The sequence below is a fragment of the Alligator mississippiensis genome, chromosome 2 (genome assembly GCF_030867095.1).
Source record: "Alligator mississippiensis isolate rAllMis1 chromosome 2, rAllMis1, whole genome shotgun sequence".
NCBI lineage: Eukaryota > Metazoa > Chordata > Crocodylia > Alligatoridae > Alligator > Alligator mississippiensis.
Window position 1 is genome coordinate 168048795 of NC_081825.1, and position 26121 is coordinate 168074915.

General features: G+C 44.6%; 1 protein-coding gene and 1 long non-coding RNA gene across 3 annotated transcripts in view; one reads left to right on the forward strand and one right to left on the reverse strand.

Moving 5' to 3' along the window:
- The window catches only part of SLC4A4 (solute carrier family 4 member 4), a 320050-nt gene extending 295808 nt beyond the window's left edge, over window positions 1-24242 (reverse strand). For both annotated transcript variants that reach the window (XM_019493526.2, XM_014607383.3), the window contains exon 1: window positions 24143-24242. The gene's annotated coding sequence lies outside the window, so the exon portion shown is untranslated. The remainder of the gene's footprint in view (window positions 1-24142) is intronic.
- A 162-nt stretch (window positions 24243-24404) lies between these two features.
- LOC132248644 (uncharacterized) lies at window positions 24405-25786 on the forward strand. The gene is made up of 2 exons (XR_009459957.1): window positions 24405-24797; window positions 24955-25786. It is a non-coding gene; the product is annotated as an uncharacterized LOC132248644 (long non-coding RNA).
- Window positions 25787-26121: the final 335 nt, after the last annotated feature.

Sequence of the window (26121 nt, forward strand, 5' to 3'; positions counted from 1 at the left end):
TGGGGCAACGCGTGCCCCCAGATCCATGCGGGGCAGGGTTGCACAGGGCTCTTCCCAGCCCACCCTGCCCTGTGCATATGCGGGGGCACATGCCTCCCCCGCCGCTCCCAATGCCCTCTTGGATGAGTGGCAGGGACAGCAGCAGGAGCCACTGGACAAGCACGTGAGCACCAGACCAGTGACTCCTGAACAAGCAGTGCGCAGTAACAGGAGCCACAGTCCCCACTACCCCCGACCCCCCAGATGGGCCATGGCTCCATCCTGTGCCCACCCCGCCCCAGCTGGGCAGTGCTTGCCCCAGCCCCTGCCCCACTCCTCCCTCACTGCAGGGACCTTGATCTGCCCCCCGCCATGCCCCTTCCACCACAACAGACTTACCAGCTGCACGCAGCTCTCCAAGCTGGTATTGGAAATCAGATCGATATCAGCCAATACACCTCCTTAAAAATTGGTTATCTGTATCGGCCCCAAAAATCTCTATCAGTGCACCCCTAACATAATTTTCCAGATATAGCAACCCAATGAGGCAACCCACACACAAACACCCCACTGTGGCTGGAATTCACTGGAATGCTCTTCCATTCAATTTAGGAGCAGGGCCAATTAATACCTAAAGGGAATCTCATACCTATAAGGAATGGCAGCCACAGCATGGAGCTTGAAGAGCAAGCCAATATAAAGTAGGCAAAGGCAAATGCTGAGGGAAGAGGAAAATGCAAAAAGGAACCTCATTTCAAAACTAGCAGAAGACTTCTTAGGTAAAGTTAGACTCTCTGCTTTTCCTAATTTCCAATAAAGTCTAGAGAGACTCTATGGTAGTGAGGAATAGGGGCAGTAGGGGAAGTGGAGGAAAAATAGGGTATTTTTTCCCAGAAAGTTCATTCTCAGTATGATTGGACCCACCTTATTTTCTAAAGGATATGCAAGGGCTCAGCAATTGAGTTAATGGACTGAATTACTGCTTTCAACTTAATCATGAATATCCCTAGCTCCTCCTCTCAGACTACTCTTTAAATTTATTTTGTGGTCTCTCTTTCACTCATGGACATTCCTACCAGGAGCTCAGAAAGGCATTACTGATACACCACAATGCTATGAGGGATACAAATTTCTAGGTGGGATTCTCTCAAGTACTTGGGCAGAAGTCCCAGTGGTCATCTTCTTGGGCAACCTTGGACAGGACACAATTTTAGTTCCCCAACACTGATATGCTGATAATTCATGCCCAACTTACACAGATGTCAAAAGGCTTGAAGTTTATACCCTATAGAAGGAATCACTGTTTGAAAGCCAGAACTGAAAAAGGTATTATTTGTCTATGCTCTAATTTTTATCCTACTTATATTTTAGATCTCTCTGTTAGAAGTAACTGCTCAGTCTATAGTACTAGAAGCCACCTTTGAAAAAGGTTCACAATCTTTTTTTTCCTATGGAACAAGACACGTTTTAGAGCTTTTATTAATGGAACTGTACAAAAAAAACCCACTTGCGTGAAACCTAGGAGAGTTAGGCTTCATGCAAACATTCAAGATTAGAATGGGAAGGCAAAGGTTAAAACAAGGATTACAGAAAAATGCTGTTTCTCCACAAAATGCAAAGGAACTAAGCAGATGGAGTGCTGCCACCTTTTGGCTGTATAGTCTCATCACAGCTGTCAGGAAGAATGTACAGTATAATCATGCAAATAAGAGATACAGCTGAAGTGTTGCATTGTAGCTAGTTTAATTGAAAACACTTGTTGAAAGAAACTTAATTCAGAGCTTCCTGTTGACAGTAATCAACACTAGCACTTTTTGTAACCCTGTACTTCAGAACAGGAGAGAAACAAAACTACTGTTTGGGGTAAATAAAGCAGAAAGGCTGCTGTGGCAACACCAGCTACTGTATCCAGACATAACCCATTCAAGTTAATAAATATGTTACACATTGCTAGAGGCTCAGAAAAGGTATCACAACTTACTGATTCCATGCCATTTTTCTTCCCCACTTTGAAGTCAAAAAAAAACCCTAAAGCCAGTTCTGAAATCAACCTGGATAACATACTGCCCTGCCAGTGCAAGAGCCAACTTTAAATAGCATTCTTTCTGCCATCAGCAGAAGCTCGGAGCAGAAGCTTCCAAGAGGAAAAGGGATTGTGAGCATCAGGTCACTCGGGCCTGCTGGCTAAAGTGGAAGCAGTCTGCAGGGAGGTCAGCTGAGCCTTCCCGAATGAAATCTGGACTCCCAGCTGTCCAGGGTGAGATCTGGCATCACTGAGAAATGGGGCCCATATCCAAGATGATAGAAATATGCAAGGCAGAGCTTAGGTCAAATAAAGCCCTCAAGAACAGGTAGGATCAATCCAATTGAGATGAGCTGCAGGGCAGAACCTGGTATTGAAGAAAGTCAGTTAAAATACACTGGCAACATGCATCAGGTGTGGTATTTCTGTATCACCTATGATAGATACCAGGTGAGTAGTCCTAACTGATACAACAGAATAATTCACTCCCTCATGTACTCTCTCAGCAAGAGTCTATGCTCAATCTAGAAGGATAGTCTTCTATCCTTTTACAGAGAGGGCCCAAAAAGCCTTCATTGCAAACACAAAGCTTGCTCCTTTTCAGAGCAACACATGATAAATTAATGGGGATGGAGGTACAAGAACTCTGCCCTGTGTGGTAGGTGAGAGGGGTGGCTGGAGATGCAGGACTCCCAGAGCTTACACCTGACCCTGGGGTAAGTACCCTCCTGGACTTTGCACCTCAGTTCCCCCTCTGTAAAATGGGTGATGAGTGCAATTCCCCACCTCCTAAGGGAAGAAAGGGGAGGGCGGGGGAAGAACTCATGCATTGGTAAAATAGTGCAGATGTTTTCCTACAGCTCCAAATGAAAAGTGTAAGCCATGAACTGGAATCATGACAAAAGCTTTCCCATTTGTAGATCAGTACTTAATCATTCAGGCCAGGGGGAAACCAAGTGACAGCCAGATGATGCTAGCCACACTTACTCCAGTGTGCCATGCTAGCCCAATGGGCTACCAGACAAGAGGGAACCATGGACCTTGAGGAGGTGTGGGGGGGCAGGAAAGGGAGTTTGCAAAGATACCGTGAGGCACGTTCTTACCCAACCCTGCTTCCTGTAAGTCAATAGATTTTAGTCAGTTACTCCAAACCATTTAGAAAATGCAAAGGATGCACCTTAAGAACAAGAGGTTTCATTGTTTTCAATGTTACTGCATAGGGAAAAGCTGAGATGGCAGAGCCCAAGCAACCCTGAAATAGTGCAGGCTGTTTGTCTCTGAATATCATATAACATACTGGAAATAACATGGATTCCATTTTTCAGCTTCTGTGAAGTTGCTGGTATATACCAGCCCAGGATGTAAGCAACATACTAGCTTAAGTACTGTGCAAGCTATTGTACAAAGACTGAGGAAGCCAACAGCTGGAGGGTATTGCCAAGATTATCACAAAAAAGCTGATGTGGCAGAACTCCCTTTAAGGATCACTCATCTTTCCCAGGGACTGCATGAAGCTTGTGAGGCTCATCAGTCCTCCTTCCTGTGCAGATGACGTCTTTTAGTGGCATGAATCTATGAATCTGACCAGCACTGAATAAACCTAGTAGAAGAGCATCAAAGAACAGAAAGAGCACAACATAGGAGTGAGTGGACATGTCTACACGAGACACTTAATACACAAAAGGCCAGTTCTACTGTGCATTAGCGCAGCAGACAAAACCGTGCCAAAGTGCTGATGTGCAGTAGATTTAATCTAATGTGCATTAAGGTCACTAAAAAAGCATTCATCTCTGCTAATGCACAGTAGTGCCTATTACGGTGCACTAATGAACATACAGATGCACCCAGATTTTACAGAAGACCAGCATCAGACCAGCAGAATCAGTTAGATTTAATCCAATGTTTTCATTTACTTATTTCATTAGCTATATGGAAACCTTAATCATTAAATGATTTAAGTGAGGATTAGACAAACATTTGGGATGGTTTGGATAGGAACGATCCTGCCTTGAACAAGGGACTGGACTAGATGAACTCTTGGGGTCCTTTTATGTCAACCTTATAAAAGGCACACAACAAGTGAGAACCACCAAAGGATCCAACACAAGAGGTGTTTCTCCAGGACACAAATAGCCACACATCATGCTCGGTTTCTCTCTCTCTTTTAAAAAGAAGTCACATGCATGAGATAAATGGTACAATATTATTCACACCCCCATCAGCTTTCAAAAAATATTCCCCTCGTGCCAAGGAGATTCCTTTTCAGATTTGGATACCACTAATTTTCTGGGTTTTTCTCCTCTTGTCATATAATTATGGATAATTAAGTCCACTAAAAAAAAACTGCTCATTAATTTAGGTTGTATTTTCTCCGAGTCTCAAAGCTTCTTTGCCTTGCATGGAACACACTTCTTAGAAATAGTCTTCATCAATTGGTCAAATGACAATTTCCTTAATACCCATTCATTCTACAAGTATTCCTCACTTAATGTCATCCGGTTAACGATGTTTCGTTATTATGTCACTGATCTATTAGAGAACATATTCGTTTAAAATCACGCAATGTTTAATTATAACATTGTTTGGCCGCCACCTGCTAGTAGGTAACTACTGTGACGTAATTGGATTCACTTAACATTATTCGGCTTAAAGTTGCATTTTTCAAAAACGTTACTACAACGTTAAGTGAGGAGTAGCTGTATTTAATTGTTGTATTGCTTGTTAATTTACATTGTGGTCTTGCAATTTGGTTATTGGGACCTAAAAGTATGTGTGCACACAACAAAACTATGGGGTGTGCTTAATTAACAGGGCAACCCTGAACAGAATACAAAGCATGGTCAAAGGTTGATTGTTTGAATTTTCTTCTTATAATGGATGACTGTTATAATGCTGCACTTCCTTGGTTGATCTTATGTTCAATATTACCATGCTACGCTTGAAGTAGTTTTAGCATTACTGAGCCAAAGATAGAAAATAAATAAATAAATAAAAGGTTTCATCTACAGTGAAGTCACATTATCACTACAATGAAGTGTTTTGCTCCAGAGTTGATTATAGTTTGAAGCATGTCAAGGCCCATTTTAGGTTTCAAGCATTTGCTCTAGTGCTTTGCTGAATTGTGGCCATGGCCAACAGTGACTGAATACATTTCCTGGTTGCAGTCTCAAGCGGTTCAAAGAGTTCTTCATCTTTATGACCAGAATCTATTGCAATATGTAATTGTAAATTTCTGAGGGGGAATACAAATATTTCTCAAAATAAAATGCACCTTTTTGGGCCCAGATTTTTTGTACATTAAGAATCAGTGGGTTTTTAATAATAATTAGCTATCAAGTTTGTTTGTTTTTTTAAATGTTACAAGATTTACCCATATCCAAGGCAACTTTGAATTAAGACAAACACCCAATAAGTAGATTGTCACATGCTCCCCCGTGCCACTTGCCCCCTGCCCCTCTGTGCCTGTCCCCGCTGCCTCCCCCAGTCCCGTGTCCTTAGAGAGACACCACCACCTGCGCTTGGTGCCAGGTAGGCAGGGGGCATGCCGCTTTGGTGGCATGGGACTCCTGGGGAAAGGGCAACAGGGTGGGGAACCCCAAGGACACAGCAGGCAGCCTGTATCCACACACACCCCACGCACAAATCTGGGGGGGGGGGTCATGTACCCCCATACCCGTGCAAAGGTGCACACAGTAGAGGGGAGGTGCCCCCTCCACATGCCCCATACCCCCTGGACAAGCTGCCCAAGGCTGTTCCGCTTCTCACCCTGGCACCCCATGCACTGCCCTAGCTGGGCAGTGCCTCCCACCCCACCCCCTTCCACAGTCCCTTCCTCACCATGAGGGCCTCGATCTGCCCCCCTCCCCACTTATACCCTCCCTTCCCTGCAAGGAGCTGGTCTCCACGCTGCCTGGCTCTTTCCTGGACACATGCATGTGTGCGGGCATGCACAAGCACACAGGGCCCCCACTTCCCACTCCCAGCAGCCCCAAGCAGCCCCTTGTAGGATGAAACATTGCCCGCCTGGAAGGGGAAACCCAGATCCCTGCACAATGCTGTGAATCTGGGACAAATGCTGTCCCAGGAGGGAGGGACCAAAGCCAGAGAAAGAAAGTAAGGGAGTTAGGGCTGAAAGGCGAGCACAGGCACAGGTGTCTCCCTGCCCCCTCCCCCCCCCAACAGCAGCAGCTCAGCTCTGGCTTCATCTGTGAGCCTAGGGCCAAAGTTGGAGATGAGCCACCACTTGCTCAGGCTAGTACTCAAATCTAAGATGAGGCTCCCCACATCACCACCACCCCTCCAATGCTGATGGGGGAGGGGGACTTTCTCTTCATTTCAAGTAAATATGGTATTTTTGGTGTGTAAATAAGTCTCTATAAAATTAATAGAAACAACTGAAGTGCACAGAACTTTTTTTTTTTTAAATCAACTATTTTAACAGCTTTTTATGCAACTTAAGAACTGTCAAATCAATAGGCAGGTCTATAACGGGCCTAGTTCTGACTCTTACACTTTCTATAGTTATTTAGCCCTCTGCCAAGTAGAAATATGCAATTACCCAAATGGATTTGGTAGCATTTAAGAAAAAAAAAACAAACAAACCATACTTAATGCTCACTGGCCCTGCTCTTCCATTCATGTAAACTAGCACAAATGAAGATGTGGCCTACGCTGACTCCATAACAAAAAGCAATACAGCATCAAATTCACCTATTCCAACGTAGCCTGAAAGATTTCTGATTTTTATAATTCTTATTATTTTATTCCCTTGCCAATTTCACATACTGAATTTTTTTTTGCAGGTTTTGTTGTTGTTGCTTCTGTATTTCTACTTTTTTTCCATGATGTTTTATTTCACCATGTTAACAAGTAAGGTTTCTCAAGAGCACAGATTATGAAAATACTTATGGGGCCAGAATGACAGATCAGCTTCTAAAGTGAAAAGCTCTCACATATCAGCTCAGAATTAATTTGGAAAGAAACAAAAAGTTTGTAAGAAATCTTAGAGGCAGATTTATACATTGGATTAGCTGGGGGAAAACATTTAAAAGATAATATTAGTGGACTAGAAAACTTTTGGCATAGAAAAATCTGACTTCAGGTCAAAAAGACATGACTGTTGCTCACACTTAAATAAGGCACAATCTAACAAGCTTGTAGTTCAGAACATAAGACTCCATAAACTTACTCCAACTGTTCCCTAGGGCCAAATTCAAGAGAGCATTTAACCATGTCCTTAAAGATGGTTGAAAGCCTAAAAATCAGGGCCTATTTATACAATACAATCTCAATTTTATGAGCGTTTTCATTTGTTCAGGGCACATGTAAGAAGCTTTTAAACAAATGCACGCATATGTACATTTTTGTCATAAGATTACATCTGACGATTATGAATTTATTATATAAAAATACACGTTTTAACTGAGCTCAGCCAATGCTGATTTTAAAAACAGGAGCAAAACAATGAAGGCCATTGCTAACATACTGAATTATAGAAGGGAACAAAGACTGCAAAAAGAAAAAAAAAAAAAAAGAGAGAGACACTATATGTTGCCCACAGCCTGCTATGACCAAAAATGATCCATAAGAATTAGTGTACAGTTAACATGGACTTCACACATTATTCTCCAACTATATTAAATTGCTGCTAAATACTTGAAATTAACTCTATGTTGCACAATTTGCCAGATTATCCTTGGAAAGCAACAGTGGACCTCTAATTAAGTACCTTTCATATTAAATGAAAGAGCCCTCGACATGTACAATGAGGGGTGAAGCAACACAACAAGTGGCACCAGGAACCAGGATCTGGTTGTTGGGAAGGGAACAATCAGGTACTTCAGTCCCTCTGGCTGCCCTTCAGAAACAGTTCTTGACTTCCAGGAGGACTGTTTCAGGACAAAAGTTCCCCTCACCATATCACCAGTCTGCAGCATTCAGACACTGTGAGTGCTTAAAATCATAAGGTATGTATTATTTTTAAAAATACATTAAAGGCTCTTTATTTCCTGCCGGTGTTAGAGCCCTGAAGGTTGCCATTTTTAATGTTTCTTCAACAACTATAAAAAGTTCCAAACCACCTTTAAAAAAGGAGAGAAAGAGAGAGACAGAGAGAGAGAGAAGAAGAAAAAGAATGAAAGCAAGCCGAGATTCCTGGGCAGTAACAAGACCAACGTCTTTAAAATATACGCTAAATATCATGAGACTTGCAATAAATCCACAACAGTTGCCGACACCGCCCTTCGGGCAGATTGAGGTTGCTATATTGTAAATCAGGTTTGGTTGCTTTTAAAGTGTAAGAAAGCCTTGGAAGATCCAATCCAGGCAAACTTTAAATTACTCTTTGGAAAGAATCCCCAATGAGATTAAAAACAAAAAGATACCTGTGGTTACATCAGCCAGATAGTAATTTGTTAGGGGGGAAAAAAAGAAAGAAAGAAAAAAAAAAAAGGGCGGAGGGAGGAAAAGCAGAGAAATTACAACATTTAAGACTGAGTCAAGAGCATATGATCCACACATGCAGTCTTGAAACAGAGACAGAAGAGGCAAAGTTATCCACAGGCAACAGTGTTGTCAGGCCTTAAACTTTAAATGAAGAAAATGTTGAATACTGGGGTAGAGTGGGAGAAGAGTAGAAAAAAAACCGAGCCAACAAACAAAAAAATCCTCTTACAGGCTGTTTCTTCTGTATGAATGGCAGCCTGTAACAGCAGATGCCATAATCCTGCAGGAGGGAGTCTAATTCCCCAGAAACATCCCAGATGAGATAGCAGGAACAGCCTTGCAAAGTGTAAAGTAGCTCCTTCAATTTACTCTCATTCTCAAATAAATTTATTAAGATAGGGATTGCCTGTTTCAAGGAGTTTGAAAAGTTCAATCCCCAGGGAAGATATCTTCTGAAAGCCAATCGCCAGATACTATTCTCAGCATACATGCCTATGGACTCATTCAGTGGAGGATGAGCGGTGGGATGAGTGGCAGCTCTGCATCCAGCCGTACGCCACCCCCCAACCCCTGCACCCAGCTGCTGAGGGCACACTTATTAAAAAAAGGTTGAAAACCCTTGAATTAGAGCCTCTCTGCTCATATACAGGCACCCAAAGAGAGGCCTGTCTAGGAATCCACCCACTTAAGATGATGCAGACATAGTAGCATCCCTTAACCCAACATGTCTGGATCCACCAGCAACAAGATGATTTCAGATACTACCGAACAAGACTGCTGGCAATGGAAAAATTCACCTTCATGTAACACAGGGGTGCAGAGCTGACTGGTGCCTCCTGAGTCAGGGTGGGGGTCATAAATTTGTGGATGGGCCCGGGGACGGGCCAAAAGCCCCATATCCACTCCCATACTTCTGTGTCACAGCTTAGTGCCCCCCCCAACCCCTGCAACATGCTGCTGGCCCGCGCAGCAAAAAAACTGCCCCATCCTGAACGATGCTGAGTTGGGGGCCAATCTTGGAGGGGGCGGGGCAGAGGCACATGCCCCTCCGCACCCCCTCTGCCAGTTGCCTGTGCAGGGATGGGCAATTATTTCGGGCGGAAAGCCGTTTACTGGGTTTTGGCAAGTTGTTGAGGGCCACATGGATAGCTGCCCCGCCCCCTGGTCGCCATCTTGGGACCAGAAGTCCCGCCTCCTAACCCCCAAGCTTTGCCACCATAAGACCCTCCCCTGGCCCCCAGAAGTACTCTTTTCAGCAAGGGGTTGTGCTAGCTTAGAACCAGAAAAATACCAAATTATATTCTAAAAATTGAACATCTACAACTTTCATTAATTTGATTTTAAACAATATTTTTGTCCCGATTTACATGTGGTTTATGTAGCGTGCATAGAGGTGACTGCACAATAGCTTAAAGTGACGTCTTATTCTTGTATATTGTGGGGGATGGGGGTACATGTGCGTGTGTAGATATGTAGGGTGTGGGTGAGCATGGGGGTCTGTGTGTATGGCAGTACAAGGGGGGGTGCATATGTATGGTACGGTGTGCTTGTGGGACTTGCCCTATGAACACACGCACTTTCCTTCCTGTTCCTGGCTCCCACATACCGGCACGGGGCCCCCATACTCCCACAGTCTGAGTACATGGTGCTGGAGGCCGGTGGGTGCACAAGGAAGTAGTGGAAGTGGCCACAAACAAAGGCTTTTGGTTGGGGGTGGAGGGGCAGCAGGTTATCCTTCCTCGTGGGTCCTGCTGGCTTCCCCTGCATCCTATTGCCCCTGGCTCCTGTCATCTTAGACAGGCAGCCAGAAGCAGATTAATATTAATTTCCTAAGCTCTTTAGGTGCCCTGCAGGCCACCCTGCAGGCTGAATCTAGCCTGCGGGCTTTATTTTGCCTGCTCCAATGCAACACATGCAATGGAAAAGGTGGCCACTTTTGGGAAGGGAGCAGTAAGCTTTTTACGTAGGCAGAGGCCTGGGACAGCCATGCTGTTTGAATTTCTCTAAGTATCTCAGAAGTGCTCCAAAAACAGCAAGGACACAAACATACCTAGCTGAGGAAGTGCTTCAAGATGACTTAGGTGTTGCTGTGTTGGTCTAAGGACATAGGAAGACAATATTCTTTGGGTAATAAAAGATATCACATTTACCCATAGAACCTGGTCTCAAAATGGCTGAAGCACTTAAAAAATTACATTCATTTCTGAAGCACTTACAAACATTTCAGGATGCTCCAGTCCTCCTCCAGCCTTCCACAGTACTCTGCTTCCCCATCCACCAACCTTAAGGTGGGAGTAGGGGTGCAGGCCAGATGGCAAATAAGCTCTCTTCTGCAGACTTGGCTGTCCTGCCCTGCATTTAAAAGCAGAGGACATTTGCCGCTTGTGCTAGAGGATTAACATTAATGCTAACATTCAGAGCTTCTCGTAGCCTCTCTAAATGTTCATGTAAACTGGTCTGAGAAGCGGACCCCAGTTTAGATGCTTAGTGTCATCTGTGTGCCTGCCACTTTAAAAGGTTTCAGGCAGGCTCTGGGTAGTCGGCAGGTTGGGTTTGGTCCAATCAGATAGTCACATGACCAAAAGGAGGCCACTGGATTGGAGGAGGGCTGGGCAGCCTCAGGATAAGCCCAAGCCCTAGAAGCAGAGCTGGCAGTTACACCTAGGAAGCCAGGAGACCAGGAGCTGCAGGCTGGGTAAAGGTCAGGGTAGCAGCTATGGGGATGGAGGAAGTTCCTGGTCCTGGGGCATGACCTGAAATTGCACCTTGCTGGGGTTGGATAGTGTGGTGGGGTGGCCTGTGGTAGGGTGGTCCCCAGGAAGTGCCACATTTGTGCCTCCCCTGTGACAGGTGAGGATGGGTCACCAGAAAGCATCAGCCCCCACAACCTGGTGGGTTACCCTGTAGAGGGGATATGCTTGGGGTCCAAGCACATTGACAGATGCATGAGGCCTAAGTGGGCCATAGGGTGAGTTAGGGGTCCAGGCATGTCAACAGATGGTTTGGAGTCATTTAGTATGCCCTTGGAATCAGGCAATCTGTCAAAGGCATGGCAGATGAGTCTAGTGGGCAAGCTGCCCTAGACGGGTGGATGGGCCAACAATTGTACCAGCCTTGAGATGGACCCCCCGTCACAGACACCTGTAACATACAGAACAGGCACAAGTTACTCACAGGTGATTCAGGGAAGTCACATGCATCTTAAACACCATACAAAAATGCTTGTTAGACTACAGTCAATGATCACTTCCCTGAGCTTTGTAACACCAAGTACAAGTACAGGTTTCTGGAAGCTACCTCTCAGCAATGAACTGCTTTATGTTCAACATGTTTTCCTTTTACCTTTAAGCAGCTAATATTGAATCCTGGCTATCTGAACCTATTATCTTGCATTTTATATTGCTCCATTAAGTGGAATGATTACCCTGGGAATAGGGCCAAAAAGCTGGACTAATACCATGGTTCAAGACTCCATATCCATTACTGGAATTTTCAGAGTAAAGGGGCAGATTCCGTGAGGTTATGGCACATCTTTCTTGAAAGTCCTTAGGCACCATGTGCAGAGTGGAAGGTGCCCAGCACATCACTGGATTGGACTCCCCCTTTCACCAAAATCAACACTGAATCCCTCATCCTGTTTAATAAAATAGGTTGGTAACCCAAGATTTGAAATAAAGGCATCTTAATGGTCAGTTAGGAAATAGATGTCAAGACAGATGGTTTTTACTTGTAGTAGAACAGCAGAAACCCATATTGTTCCCACCAGCCTATGGACACACACACAGATCCCTATCACTGAGGATCAGAATACACTCAGGATATTCAGATAGATATATTTAGAGTGTGATACACAAAAGCTGGTATTGCAATCCCTTTTAAATAAATTAAGATGTACTGATCTGCTTCCCAGCTTGAATTTAGGTCAGGTAAGTTATGGAAAAGGACTTCTCTTTATTCAGGCTCTGGAGAAAATTCCGACATTAAAATATAGCTTTCGATTTCCATAGGGCTGAAGATGTCCCCATAAGTTTTATTATTTTATTTCTGGCCTCCATATTTTCAACAAAAATGAAGTGTTCAAGTTGTGTCAAGGAGCAATGCTGGCAATCCAGATGAAACAATAGGTTATGTTTTGCAATAATTTCTGAGGGTTCATGTTTTGTTCGAGTCCAGCACATCATTAATAAGTTTAAATGGTCTGCAAGGCCCATTGCTTACTTTTAATGCAGATATGAAAATGCAAGTATTTTAAAAAATGGTTTTGTTGGAGCTGTCTGTACATAATGCAAGATAATTTGTTACTACTCCAATTCTGCATCACAGATGTCCTAGTTCAAAGCCCACCACATCAACAGAAAGTAGGCTATGGAGCAGTCCCCAAGTAAACTGTTTTGACAGTGATTTTTGTAATACCCTCCATTGTCCTCTCTCTCTCTGACTATATTACATACAACAATCTTGCTCCGTTTTTTTCCCTTCAGTCTGGATTCAAAGCTCAATTAAAGCTTCTCTAAAAAAAAAGTTCTTTTTTTAATTCATATAATGCACAATTTTAAAAAGCAATTTATCTCTGCTAATGGATCTGTTTTCAGATTAAAATGTTTTTCAGTACTTTTCTACATTATTCCTTTCTACAATTACACTAGTTATCTATATTAAACTGAAAAAAAACACAGAGAACCAGAGATATAATATTAGGATTAAGATTCAAAACAAGATTCAGTGGCCACTGATGGTATTTTCAGAGGCTCTGTAGCACAGAGCCATGGGATTTGGACAACTTCTCTGTCTCCTAAAACCAAGTCCAACAGGTATAAAACATAATATTCATTAAAGAGCACAGATGGACAGATACTAGTTTTTAACCTCTCCAAGAGAGAGTATGCATGCACAACTATAAAGAGATGCGGAAATATTTCTTATATCTATATATTGCCTATTTGCCCTGAAACAAAATTAAATTGTTCCTTTCAATACTTGCTTGGATGCGATAGACATCAGGAATGCACTAGAAAACTACATTTAATCCAAAATTAATGGTATATTACAATCCAGTTGACACCTGCCTACCCTATCTATTTTCTCAATAATATTACTGATTTCATCTGGCATCTTCAGAATGCAATTCACAGGAGAAGGCACTATTCACTGTTTATACCAAACAAACTTGGTTAAGAGTTTATGCAACTCCAAGAACCTTAACTCTAGAGGGAAAAAAAGCAGGTTGCACAAGCTGATAGAACAGCACATTTATGGGTATTTACAGACATGCTCCAGGAGAGGGGGGCGCTTTAATTGGAGCATCTCCAAGAGCCGCTCTAATTAAAGTTCCCACAAAGTCACGTGTATCAGCATCCCCATGCTGAAAAATGGGGTGGGGATGCTTTAAACTACAGCTCGAATGAAAGCGTACTGTCTGCGCATCGCCAGGGCAGCATGGAGCTCGCAGCAGCAATGAGCTTCCCACGTGGCCCCTCTGTGCCCTGCAGTTCTGGGTCGCAGTCAGTGGGCTATGGGTGACTGCACCACGCCCAGCCCCCTAAACAAACCACCCACGGCCCCATCCTGCTCCCCTATGGGGTCCTGTGATGGACCCAGCCCCCAAGCTCCATGCACTGCCTGGCTGGGCAGCAGCCGCAGCCCCTGTCCTGCCCAACTCCATCCCTATGCAGGCCTCAATTCCCAACCCCCACTCCCACTTACCTGCAGGAGCTGCTCTCCAGGTGCAGTCTACTTGATCTCCCTCCTCCTGCTCCCTCCCAACCCCTTGCAGGCTAGAACTTGGCTCTCTGCATGCTGACAGTTTACAAAACTGCAAAATCCACAGCTTTTTCCATTAAAATGAGAAATCCACTATTTTCTCAGGTAAAGGGGGAAATCCACATTTTTCTCAATTTTTCCATTGGAAATGGAAAACCCCGAATTTGTTTTGTTTTTTGCTCATCTGTCCCTGTCCCCCCTCCCCCCCTGCAACCTAGAGCAGGGATAGCAGCCTGTCCTGGCTCACCAGCTCACTAACAGCAACTCACAGCTGTGGTTCCTAGTCTAGCCCCTGCTCACCAGCCCTCTAGAAGAGAGTCATAGCTGTGCAGGTAGAGGACAGTCAGAGAAGGTTTTTAGCCTTTAGGTATGGCTGCTTCAAACTCACTAGCACTAACATTGATCAACATTTGAGCAGCTCAAAATGCAATGTGTAACAAGGCCCTCAGTCTACTAAAGGCTTTCTCCTACCACCTTTATTCACCCAATGTACTATGCGACTCAATTTTGTATACTCATTTCAGTGGGGCTACTCACGCACCCCAATCCAGCACAGAGATTAGGCACAGATTTAGCTTTTAGCACACAAATATTTCCATTAAAATCAATAGGAGTAATGGACTTAAGTTTTAAAACTTTGAATAATTGATTTTCTGGGTGGAGGCTTACGTGAGCAGTCTAACCGAAATCAAGATACTACTTGGTATGAGCAAGGAAGGCAGAACTGAAACTACTATTTCAGGCATTATAGAGACCTCTAGCATGATCAGCCAACTAAACTGATGCCTTATTGGCTTTACTTCCAAACTTCAAGTATGTACTTATACAGGTGCTTATTTTAAGATAAATCCTTTTTTTTTTTTTTTTTTTTTTTAATTTCAGTGACATTATACCACATATTTGGTGTCTATAAGGCATCAAGAAATCAAAAGATCTCATTCACAATTAATCTAGGACACAGCCTTTCAGATTACTTTAGCAGTCATGGATTATAACTAAAGAAGATTGTAAAATGGGATAAAAAAAAAAAAAAACACACTTAAAGCTGTCCCCAAAATGCTATACACTGTGTGTTTATGCCACTAAGACTCACTGAGGACTATAGTGAACAAACTAAATATCTGTTTCTTCCCAACAAGAAGCAGACATGAAGATGATCAGTATGCCTGGATACTGTTCTCATCACAGTCATAGCTGAAGGCAGCTATTGGCAGTAGTGGAGATGGTGTCAGCCGATTTAATTTTACAAGACCTGAAGCAAAGCTCCCAGCTTTGTAGTTGCAGAAAATCTGTTCTCCACTCCATCTGTTCTTTAAGTAAAATGCCTGTGTGAACATGCATGCATCAGAAGGCATATTCACTCTACATGGGCTTCACTCATAGCCAACATACAGAGAGACATCGAGACATGATAAATATAATCAAACATTACTTGACACTTAACTGTTAAGCAAGTATTACCCAACTCCACTTTAAACACAGAAAGATTAATTATATTCAGCAACCTTAGTGAAAAACCCATAATATTTAACTTTCAAGTGTAAGGGTTTAACAATGTGGCTGAAGTGTTAGTTTTATAGCCACAGGTATAATAAAAGCAGTTAACTGAAACCTTCTGAGCAACGTTAAGTACTGAGATTAGAAACACTGAGGTCAGGAAACTCCAGAGGTAATTAAGAAGTAAAACACAACAACAAGGGGAGAACTGCAACAGCAGAAACAAATTCATCTGCAAGCTGAAAATGCCCTAAAGCAGGTCATTTACTTTCTCATTACAGACACAGAATGAAAGTTTTAAAAAGAGGGAGACATTTTATTGAATATACACTATTTTACAGACAGAAGTTAGTTCTATTTCTTTTGCCTAAATAGAACACAGAGATACATAAAGGTAGCAATATCAAGAGGTAATCCAACTGCTGTTTTGTTCAGGGAACAGGTGTGGTTTCAGTAACAAGTCTGAAAATGCAAACCTTTATTTATTTATTAACTCTATTAAAAAGGGCAAACTATATGGCATGACAGGCAAGCTGCACTGATCCAGGATGAACCATCAACTTGTTCCATTACTTACAATTAGTGGAACTACCACTAAATTACCCTTCCCTAAACCCCGCAAAAGAAATACGCTTCTTGAATCAAACCTCACTGAAATTTGTTTCAGAGGAAATGGAAATGCATCAAGTCCACATTTTAAATCTCAGAATATTTTAAACCAAAACATTTTATTAAAACAATAAGTATATTAAAATTGAATGAAACGATTATAATAATTACGATAAATGGCAGAAATAAAGGGATTGTAGTAATCCTCGATCTTAACTGAGGTCAGCTGTACAGTTTCCACAAAAGGCACGGAACCGACAAGTCTGAATTTCCAGAAGTCACAATGCATCATCCATATGTGAGATTCACAGATTACGACTTTTCAATATCAGGACAATTAAGACTTACATGAACTAGGATTTACTCTGCATTACTGTTACAATTTAAAATACACTTGGCAAGCAGGAAGCTGAGCCTGGACACACACAGTAACCATTTTTAAAGAGAGACTCGAACTCTACCTTCTACCACCTTTTCGTGACTTAAATAATGAGTACTTTATGTAGTAGGCACAGAGAGGTGCCATCACAAGCAAAATGAACATGGCAGTATCTTCTACTTGCCCCTAACTCTCAGGACCTGGAGAAAAGCCTGGCATAAGGTCTACTCAAGGACTGGGTAGTGACACGTCCAGATGAGCATGCACATGCGTTTCCCCAGGGACAAATAGCAGCAGCACCCAGCAGCCTTACCTGAAATCCTGGGAGCTTCCCAGGGCTCCAGCAGCAGTGATGCGGTGCTCACAGCCTGGCTGGCAGCTGGAGTGTGGTTCTGGCTGGCCAGGCTCTGGTTTCAGGCACCACACACTGCTGCCATGTGTGCCACTCCACTTTTTTCAGGAGCGGGGTTTGTTTGGGGTTTTTTGACACTGGGATCTCCTGGTGTCAAAAAAACCCCACCGTGCTGCAAATCTGCAGCATGGCAAATGCCTGCACATGCAGCATGTGCGGTTTGCAGTACCGCATACGCATTTACCTAAACATGCTCACTGATGTCAACTGAAAGACCACCATTGACTTGGCAAGACTTAAAAATCAGGCCTATGACAAATGTCTATCTGATTATTCTGAATAAGGGAGAGTGGGCTCTGTAGGTCACAGGAATGAAGGAATTTATGAGGCAGTTTGAAGGTGGTCACATGACCACTTCCAGCAGCAGATCTGTCCAGGTGCATCACACATGCCTGGACAGAAGGCTTTAGTTTCCAATGTTAAAAATAGACTTTTGTCCCAAAAACTATTTAAGGAGGCTTTCTGGCCTTTATAGACAGAACTTCAAACTACATATTGAATATAAATTAAGAAATGTTTATTTAAAGATGCATACATGCTCCAAACCAAAAATAAGCTCCAAGGCACTGAGTCTCAAACCAGGGTGCCTTGAGATCCTTTCAAGTATGCCATGGGGCATCATCCAGTGTTAGCACTTTTAGGTATGCAAATATGATCTACCGGATAAATCCAGAGATTCCAAATAAGAATTTATAGTGTTAAAACATTCTGACCTGTTGTCATCCTTTTACAATTAAAGAATTGTTCTATTATTTTTCCTGTAATAAAAAAATAAAACTAAGAGTTGGCATTTTCCAAGGGTTGCCCTGCATCTAAAAAGGTTGAGAACTACTGCTATAAGCTTTTAGGTCAGGAGTAAAAAGGCAGATATTTGACAAGATAAGGTTTGAAGAGAGATCATCTAGCACAGAAGAATAAAAGGTTAATACTTGCTCCAGTAGCTAAAGGAGAAAGGTGCCTCGTGGAGTTTACATCACCAAACACAATTAAAAGCCTATGAATGCTAGGCTATGTTTTCAGAACTGACCAATTTCTGGTGCCTAACTGAAACAAGAGGCCAGATTTTCAGGAAGTACTAAGCATTCAACCCCCTTTAAAAAAAAAAACCTTATCTATTTAAAAAAAAAACAAGGTCGCTTACATTAGTCACTCAGAAATTGAGATTCAAAAAGAAAAAGAAAGAAAAAAAATCACTAACCATTTTTAACAATTTACACTTTTATTTACCAGCTGAAATTATGAGATAAAAGAATGTGAACAAAACCAAATGGAACCTGCTTCAAACAACTTTATAATCCAAATGGAACAGGACAAGATAAAGGGGAGATAAAGAAAGTGGGGGAACTGGGAAATAAAAACTACAAATACTATCTATACAAGGTATTAGCTGCCAAGCACCATACTTCTTATTTTATTCCTTTATTTTAAAATGTGTTTATCCCACATTGAATCCCCACTTCCTCCCTTGTGTCCTGATTCCATCAGACCGTGCCAATTTTTACTGGTTCCTGATCACAGAAAACAACAACTACTTTAAGGAAATGTATAAAAAGACACCAATTATTAGTGTCATTTTTACCCCCACACACTACACAGGCAATATTCCTCAGAACCAGAATCAACTGTGTCAGTATGATGTTGAACAACATTTGAAAATACATACACTCTGTAGCTGCTGCGCTCATTTTTAAACTGAGTTACATTTTTATGTTCAACTAAAACTAAACAAGACTTCACCCATGCACTGAAAGGTTGGATAAGTGTTAGTTTTCATATTCAACACGTTAGAAAACTGCCAGTTAAAGATGATGTCAGATTTTTACCATATTCTTTCAAATATAAGGATATAGATATAGATCCCAGGTCTTAAATTATGATTAAAAAAATTTTCTTATATGCAATAAAAAGGCTGTACCCTTGTAAACCTGTCTTCATTTGATATGTTATCTTATTCTTAATTTAAGAGTCAGGAAACATGAATGAATCTTAAGAATTCGACACAGTCTTATTCTAATTTGTTCTTAAACTACAACTAATGCTCACCCACAGCAAGTTTTAACTGTATGAATTTACAGCATATCCATGATACCTCTATGCTGATCCAATTAAAGATTCTTTGAACGATTCCCATCAGCCTTGACTTGACAGACCATACTCCTTCCTTTGAAGCCATTACACAATGTTGAGTAAACATAAAAGAAAAAATTCTAAGAGATCAAAATCCATATTTACACAACATCAAGTACTTCTAAGGAAAGAGCAGTTTAGCTTTGTCTCAATATTTTTCAAAGCTCTGTAACTTCCTATTTATGCAACACTGGTAACAACTCTTACTATTAAACAGAGCAGGCTGACAGAAGCTCAAGAGGTATGGGGGGGGAAGGGGGGAGGAAGGAAAATCTCCCTGCCGCAAGGAACTTACAGTGTAAAGCAAAGCCAGTACAGACTTGACATGAGATGAAAGAAAGATTCAGGGTGAAACCCTGATCTAACTGGGGCCAATTTAAAAAGAAACTTGTGCTGACTTGCATAGGGAGGGTACTTCACCTCCCCATATTTAGATCAGCTGTGCAAATCTCTATTTTGACATCAAGCCCCAGCAAAATAGAAAGTTTCACAAAAACGCTTCCATCTCCCTACTCCAGCTTTCTACCTTGCAGATATATTTTCAATACGCTAGATCTGGAGAAAGAGATCTGACTCTCTTTCAGCACCATTAATCATCAGTATGAGGTAACCAAAATGCACGCTCTCAATCTTATCGCAAAATTCCCATGATTTGTGTGAACTGTAAATTCACTTTAAAAGTTTACTAACAGATTTTAAGCCACAAAGCAACTAACAACTACTGCCAACAAGGAATGAGAAGAGATGGCTTGATACGACAGCTGCATTCAACCCCCTGGTTGGATCAAAGGAGAGTTCAGACCCTGCAGCCAATATATATAAAGAATATCATCCAAAGCCAGGCCACCAGAGCCAGACAAGGAACTGAACTTGCTTTTATAATGAAGTCACCATAATTTGTGGTGCACAATAAAATAATGATTGGTACACGACTCTAGAGAAGACAGAGGCACCATTTTCAACAAAGTGAGTGTCAGAGATCCAAACCCTAACACTGAGAGGCATTCCAATTATTCCTTCCCACCTGCCCTAGGTTGCACTGAAAACCACAACAGATGGTTGTAGTGTAGGCTGTAGCTGGACAGAGGAGGTATTTCCTTGAGATTTACAGACCTATGTGGTTGCAACAAAAAGAAAATGCTCAAGTTGGTCAAAACAGGAGCAGTCACCACAGATCAAATGCATCTAAGCACATGACAGTTACTAACAGTAGCAATGATGCATGTATTCTCATTAATTCCACCTTACTGGACTATTTGAGACAAAATCCTTTGTTCTACAAACAAAATATATGGTGTTCACACCCCTCTTCCTCTTGAAGTCTGAGACCGCAGTCATTAAAAAGGATCCATTAATGCAGGGGTGGACAAACTACAGCCTGAAGGCCAGATCTGACCAGCCAACTGACTGGATCTGCCTCACCAGCAGGTGCCCACAAATTAACTGCATCCAGCCAGCGGCTGCCCACCCCCCATGCTACATCTGGGGCTGAGCCCCACCCACTCCTGCCTAGGGCAGCCCATGACGCACTCCGACCCATGCCTACCAACAACCCCAACCGCAGCCACTGTGGCTGCAGCCACCTGGATACTACTCAGCTCCCCCAGCCTCCAGCAGATCCTCCTCCTCCTGCCCCTGCTGCACTACTCCAGGCAGCAAATAGCACTGGGGGGCAGCAGCAGCCCTGAGGACCACATACTCAGCCACCCAGCAATGAACAGCCAACTAACTACAAGTAGATGAGTGGGTAGAAGTCAATCAGGAGCTGGAGCCCCACACTGGGGCAGGAGCTGCCCAGCAGCACCCCCCCCACCTGGACATGTGGTGCCCCACACACATCCCCACAGCTGCCACTGCTTCCCAGCACTACCTGCGGCCTAGAGCAGCACAGCAGGAGCAGGAGAAGGAGGAGAAGGAACCTCTGAAGGCGAGGGGAAGCCCAGCAGTACCCTGGGTGGCTACAGCCACACTAAAAGCAGCCCTGCTGGGAAGCTGTGCATTCCGGCCATACCAAATGGCAGGCATGAGTGCAAGCACGACACAGGCTGCCCTGGGTAGGAGCGGGCAGGGGTTGGCCCCATGCAGAGCACTGCGGGCCAGATTGGGGGGGGGGGGGGGGGGGGGGGGGGGGAGGTAACCCACCTGTACCTGCTACACAAGCCCCCTGCCTCCCGCTCCAACTTCCAGAACCTAGTGCACAGGCAGCTCCCACCCCCCACACACAATATATAGGAGTAAGACTTCAAATTTTGAGTTATTACGCAAATCACCTCTATGTGCACTATTCAAAACACATAAATCAAGACAAAAAAATATTTTTTGAAATAAAATGTTAGAGGTTTGATTTTTAGTCTACAATTTTTTTTTATTTGTTAAAATAAGATCTTGAAGCTTGTGTGTGTGGCCCTCAACAGCTTGCCAAAACTCGTTAAGTGGCCTGCCAGCCAAAATAATTGCCCATCCCTGCACTGTCACCACTCTCAGTTCAGAAAAATGCTGTAGATCTTTTCTTTATTCATATAAATTGAAAACAAACTTGAAAGTCATAATATTTTCCTACACATTATACATTAACCTCGTTTTCCATGTTTGATTATAACCAAGAATTCTTGACAGAGAAATCTGACTTGCTCTATCAATACGGTTGGATGACAACTTCTCACACTTGCCTCTGGCGCCCTCATTGGTTAGCAGGTAAGTCTGAGAACAGCATGGTTAATAACTAATACATACCATCCATTCTTACTAGGTCTCCCTCCCCACCCCCTTTTAAGCAGCTCTCTAGAAATATCCTTTATCAACCAAAAATATCAGCAGCCTAAATACTTGCCATATGCCAACAATAAGAATGACAGAAAGCATTTTGAAAGGTCCCCTGCCTGCAGTATTCCTTTTAAAGCTTGACCACTAACAAGTGATGCTGTGTATTGGCAGCACAGGATTTTCAAGATTTAAAATTATTACATGAAAGTAATGAGAAAAAAGAAGGTCTAGGGTGATCAGCCTAATGGAATGTTGACAGCCCAAGCCAGAAATGCGATTGGCTGATGGACAGGAAATTAATTCTCTAGGAATGCCCCGTACACACAAAATGAATCTGTACCCCTCATTTGAAAAAAATATAAAAGTAACATATGCCTATGCTCCCTACTCATCCTATTTTCAACTTGCAAATCAGACCGTCTGCTCCTCCTGGGTGGCCCTTAATCCCCCCAGAAGTGACCTACACTTCAATTATTATTGCTTTAGAAATAGCTTAACACTCTCTTCCCTAACATTCTGCAACTGCTTCTCAAATGCTGAAATGCTAAGGTAAAAACAAAAAAAATTACTCTTTTCCTTTGAAGCTGATGGGGGGGGGGGGGAAGAGACCCGCACAAGAACTGCTACCACTAGTTCGCATTTTGAGTCTGAGAACAGAGAGAACAATGCACATCACCAGCCACTTTAATCTTAGAGTTGTACTGCCATCCACGAACAGCTGGAGAGGTCTTACAATTTTGAGTCAACAAAAGCACAGAACTGAAACAAAGTAGGATTTGCAAGCCAGGATTCCACAACCCTTTGAAGCCACAGAACTCACTCTGAAAGACAGTGCATTTCAGCACTGAAATCCATGCAAGGGATGGAAGGACAAACTTTTACAACACAGTCCCTTAAATTGTAATATCAAATATAGACCAAATAACAATAAAAAGACAATTCCATACAGGCATTCTGCATCAGACTGAGAATCACAAGTCATTATATCCAAGCCAATTCTATCATGAAAACTTTTACCCTCTTTTCATATACAAAATAAAAACCAGGCGTATTTTCTCAGCCCATCACATTAGCAAGTTGTACTCCTACACACAACTCGACTAGATGAACTTAGCAAAATGTTAACAGCCAAGTTTTTCTATGGAAAGAAATGTACATTTCAGGCATGACTAGAACAATACCGCTACTAAGCAGCAAGTGCTCTGTATGCATGAAATAGTTTCTGGATGCAAAGCAAACTATACACTGGGGAAGCAAAAGAGAACAAGCATCTGTACTGCGTGCAACACATCTTTATTGGAGGGATGTTCCTCGCTAGAATTTCACGAGGGCCCAATCCTGTCAACTTGCGCATGCAAGCGCCTTTCCCTGTGCCGCTAGGGTGACAGCTCACAGGACAAGTTTGTTAACCGTTACTTAACTGGCAAAACGTTTGCAATATCAAGGGCCCTCAAGGGCTCAATGGTAGGAGGTGCTTTAGCACTGGCGACTATCCCGTGGGCAGGGAGACGGTTGTCAGCTTGCAGGGACAAGAAACACTTTTCTCCGGGCATCAAAACCCGATACAGTCAGTAGCTTTTGAAGCTGAAAATTCCAAGCACACTGAACAGACACACACACACACACACACACACACACACACACACACTTTTTTTCAGCACAGGTGCTAAACTGGTGGCCTCTGAACAAAGGGGAGGGGGGCACCTCTTGGTTTCTGCTACAGCATTACAACGAGCGTTTGAAAGCCAAGGGATGGTTTAGTGCTCGAGTTCTTCCGGGAAGGCGCAGCGCCGAGGGCTTTGCCGCCGTAGCGGGAAGTTCAAGAGAAAGACTGGATGGAGGCGCAACTTCTGCGGCCGAGAGCGAGCGGGGCTGCGCAGGGCCGGGCCGCGGAAAGCCCGCTCGCAGGGAGGGCCGGGCCGGGCGGCCCAGGCGCTGGAGCAGCGGGCGGGGACCCCGGGCGCCAGGCAGGTGCGCCCGGGAGAAGCGGGGCGACCGCCCGGGGCCTTTCTGCGTTACGCGGGCGGGGTAAAAGCGGCTCCTGGCCACGAGGCGCCGGGGCAGGTCCAGCTGCGGCGGCCCCGGGGCGAGAGGCGCCGGCGCTCCGGGCTGGGGGCGGGCGAGGGCCGGAGGCTGCTGCTCCGCTCACCTCCGGGGCTCCGGCTTCCGTCGCTCCTCCAGCTTGGCGGCTGCTGGGACTGCCGGGGCAGCGCGCTCCGCTCCGGGCCGGGCCGGGCCGGGCTGGGCTGGGCTGGGCTGGCCTGGGGCGCTCAGCGCGCGGCGCGGGACATGGGCAACTGGCGGAGGCCGCGGCTCTAGCAGCGCCCTCCCGGGTCCATATTTAAAGCCGCCGGGAGCGCGGCCGCCCCCCCCCGCGCCTTCCCCCGGCGAGGGCCGCGCGGCGTCACCGGGGCGGGGCGGGCGCTGTCGCCGCCTCACTCTCCCCGGCGCCTCAGGGCGAGCTGCGGCCGCACCCGCCTCGCGCTCCCCGCCCGAGAAGCGGCCCCGCGTGCCGGCCCCGGCCCTCGCTCGCACCAGCGTCCGTTTAGTGCTTAGGGAAAAAAGAGAAACTCGCCCAGATGAAGTTCTGGGCGGAAAATCCTGGCGGCCAACCTGGCGAGCCGCCGCGTTGTGCTCCTCGCCCTCCAGCCAGGCAGGGAGGTGCCAGCCCGGCCCCACGGGGAAGCCGAGCTCCCCGGGACAAAGGGCTCTGGGGAGTGCTAGAGCTCCCACGACGAGGAAAGTTTTCCCCAACAGGTGAAACGGCACTTGTTACTCTCGAACAAGCAGGCACTCCTCCACTGGTAAGGTTTTGGTGAAGAGAACGTTTCCATTTCCACCCCACTGCCTTTCTCTGTGAGCTGCCACACTCCAGTCCCAGAAGGGCATTAGGTCCAGTTTTACATCAGTTCCCAGGGCCGCCAGTGCTAAAGTCATTTTCTCCCATGTCCTGCCCCTCAGGTTTCAACTGCTGCAGAGCTGAGTTCTTCCTTAAGTTTGTCGAGAACCTGGATTTTCAGCATCGCATTAGCAGCCCTCGCTATCCTCAGAGCAATGGAGAAGCTGAGAGAGCACTACAGACCCTGACACAGCGTCCACTTAAATTCAGAGATACCTTTCTGGCACTCCTAACGTATCAATCTACACCACTGGTTCTCTCTGGCTGAACTGCTCATGGGATGATGGTTTCGGACACCATTACCTATGTCTACTGAGAGCAGCAGCGAGGGCTCGTGGAGGTCCCTTCCAGCCCTGCTTCTCTAGAGGCAGTGGTGACACATAGGGGGTGCACGAGGGTACACGTGCACCCGTTGCGAGCGCTGGTGCACCCCCTTGACAGGCCGTGTTCCCCAGTTAGGTGATAGGCAGGAGGAGCAGGTGTCAGTACCAGTGCGAATGCCAGCCAGAGAGTGGGAGCACTGCAGCCACTTCTGGGAGCACCGTGGCCACTTCCAGGAGTGGGGCCACAGCCACTTTCCAATCAGCGCAATCGGCCGCGAGGGGACCCTCCCCCTGGTCGGTAAGATTGGCCGCGGGGGGGTAACCCCACGCCCAGTCAACAAGATTGTGATGTTGACCCCTCCACCCCGTGACTAACTAGTTGCCCCCCTTGAATAAGGCAACGCCAGTTGCCCATGTCCAGAGGTCATCTAGTCCAGTGTTTCTCAACCAGTGGGACATGTCCCACAGGTGGGACAGGAAGGTTACATAGGTGGGACTTCAACTCATTGCCTGATTGGAAAAAATCCAGGTCGTTTGCACTTCAAATAAATGAATCAACATATATCTTGAACAGTGCAAAAGTGGGCTTTGGTTTTTATCATGGTGGGACCGAGGTTTTTTTGACAAAATGATTGGTGGGATGTAAGGTGCAAAAGGTTGAGAATCGCTGATCTAGTCCAACCCCCTTCCTGAGGCAGGATCATCCCTGTCCAAACTATCCCATACAGCCATCATACAGAGGGCGTCCGGGCATAGGAAACACTTGCCTGATATGCACAAAATAGAACAGTGCAGGTTTTCCATTGTGTCAGCCTACTGCATGCAGGGTTTCCTTAATTACACAAAATATGCCATATTCCTAGTATATCCATTGCACCACAGCTAATAACCTGGTCTGTGGACTAT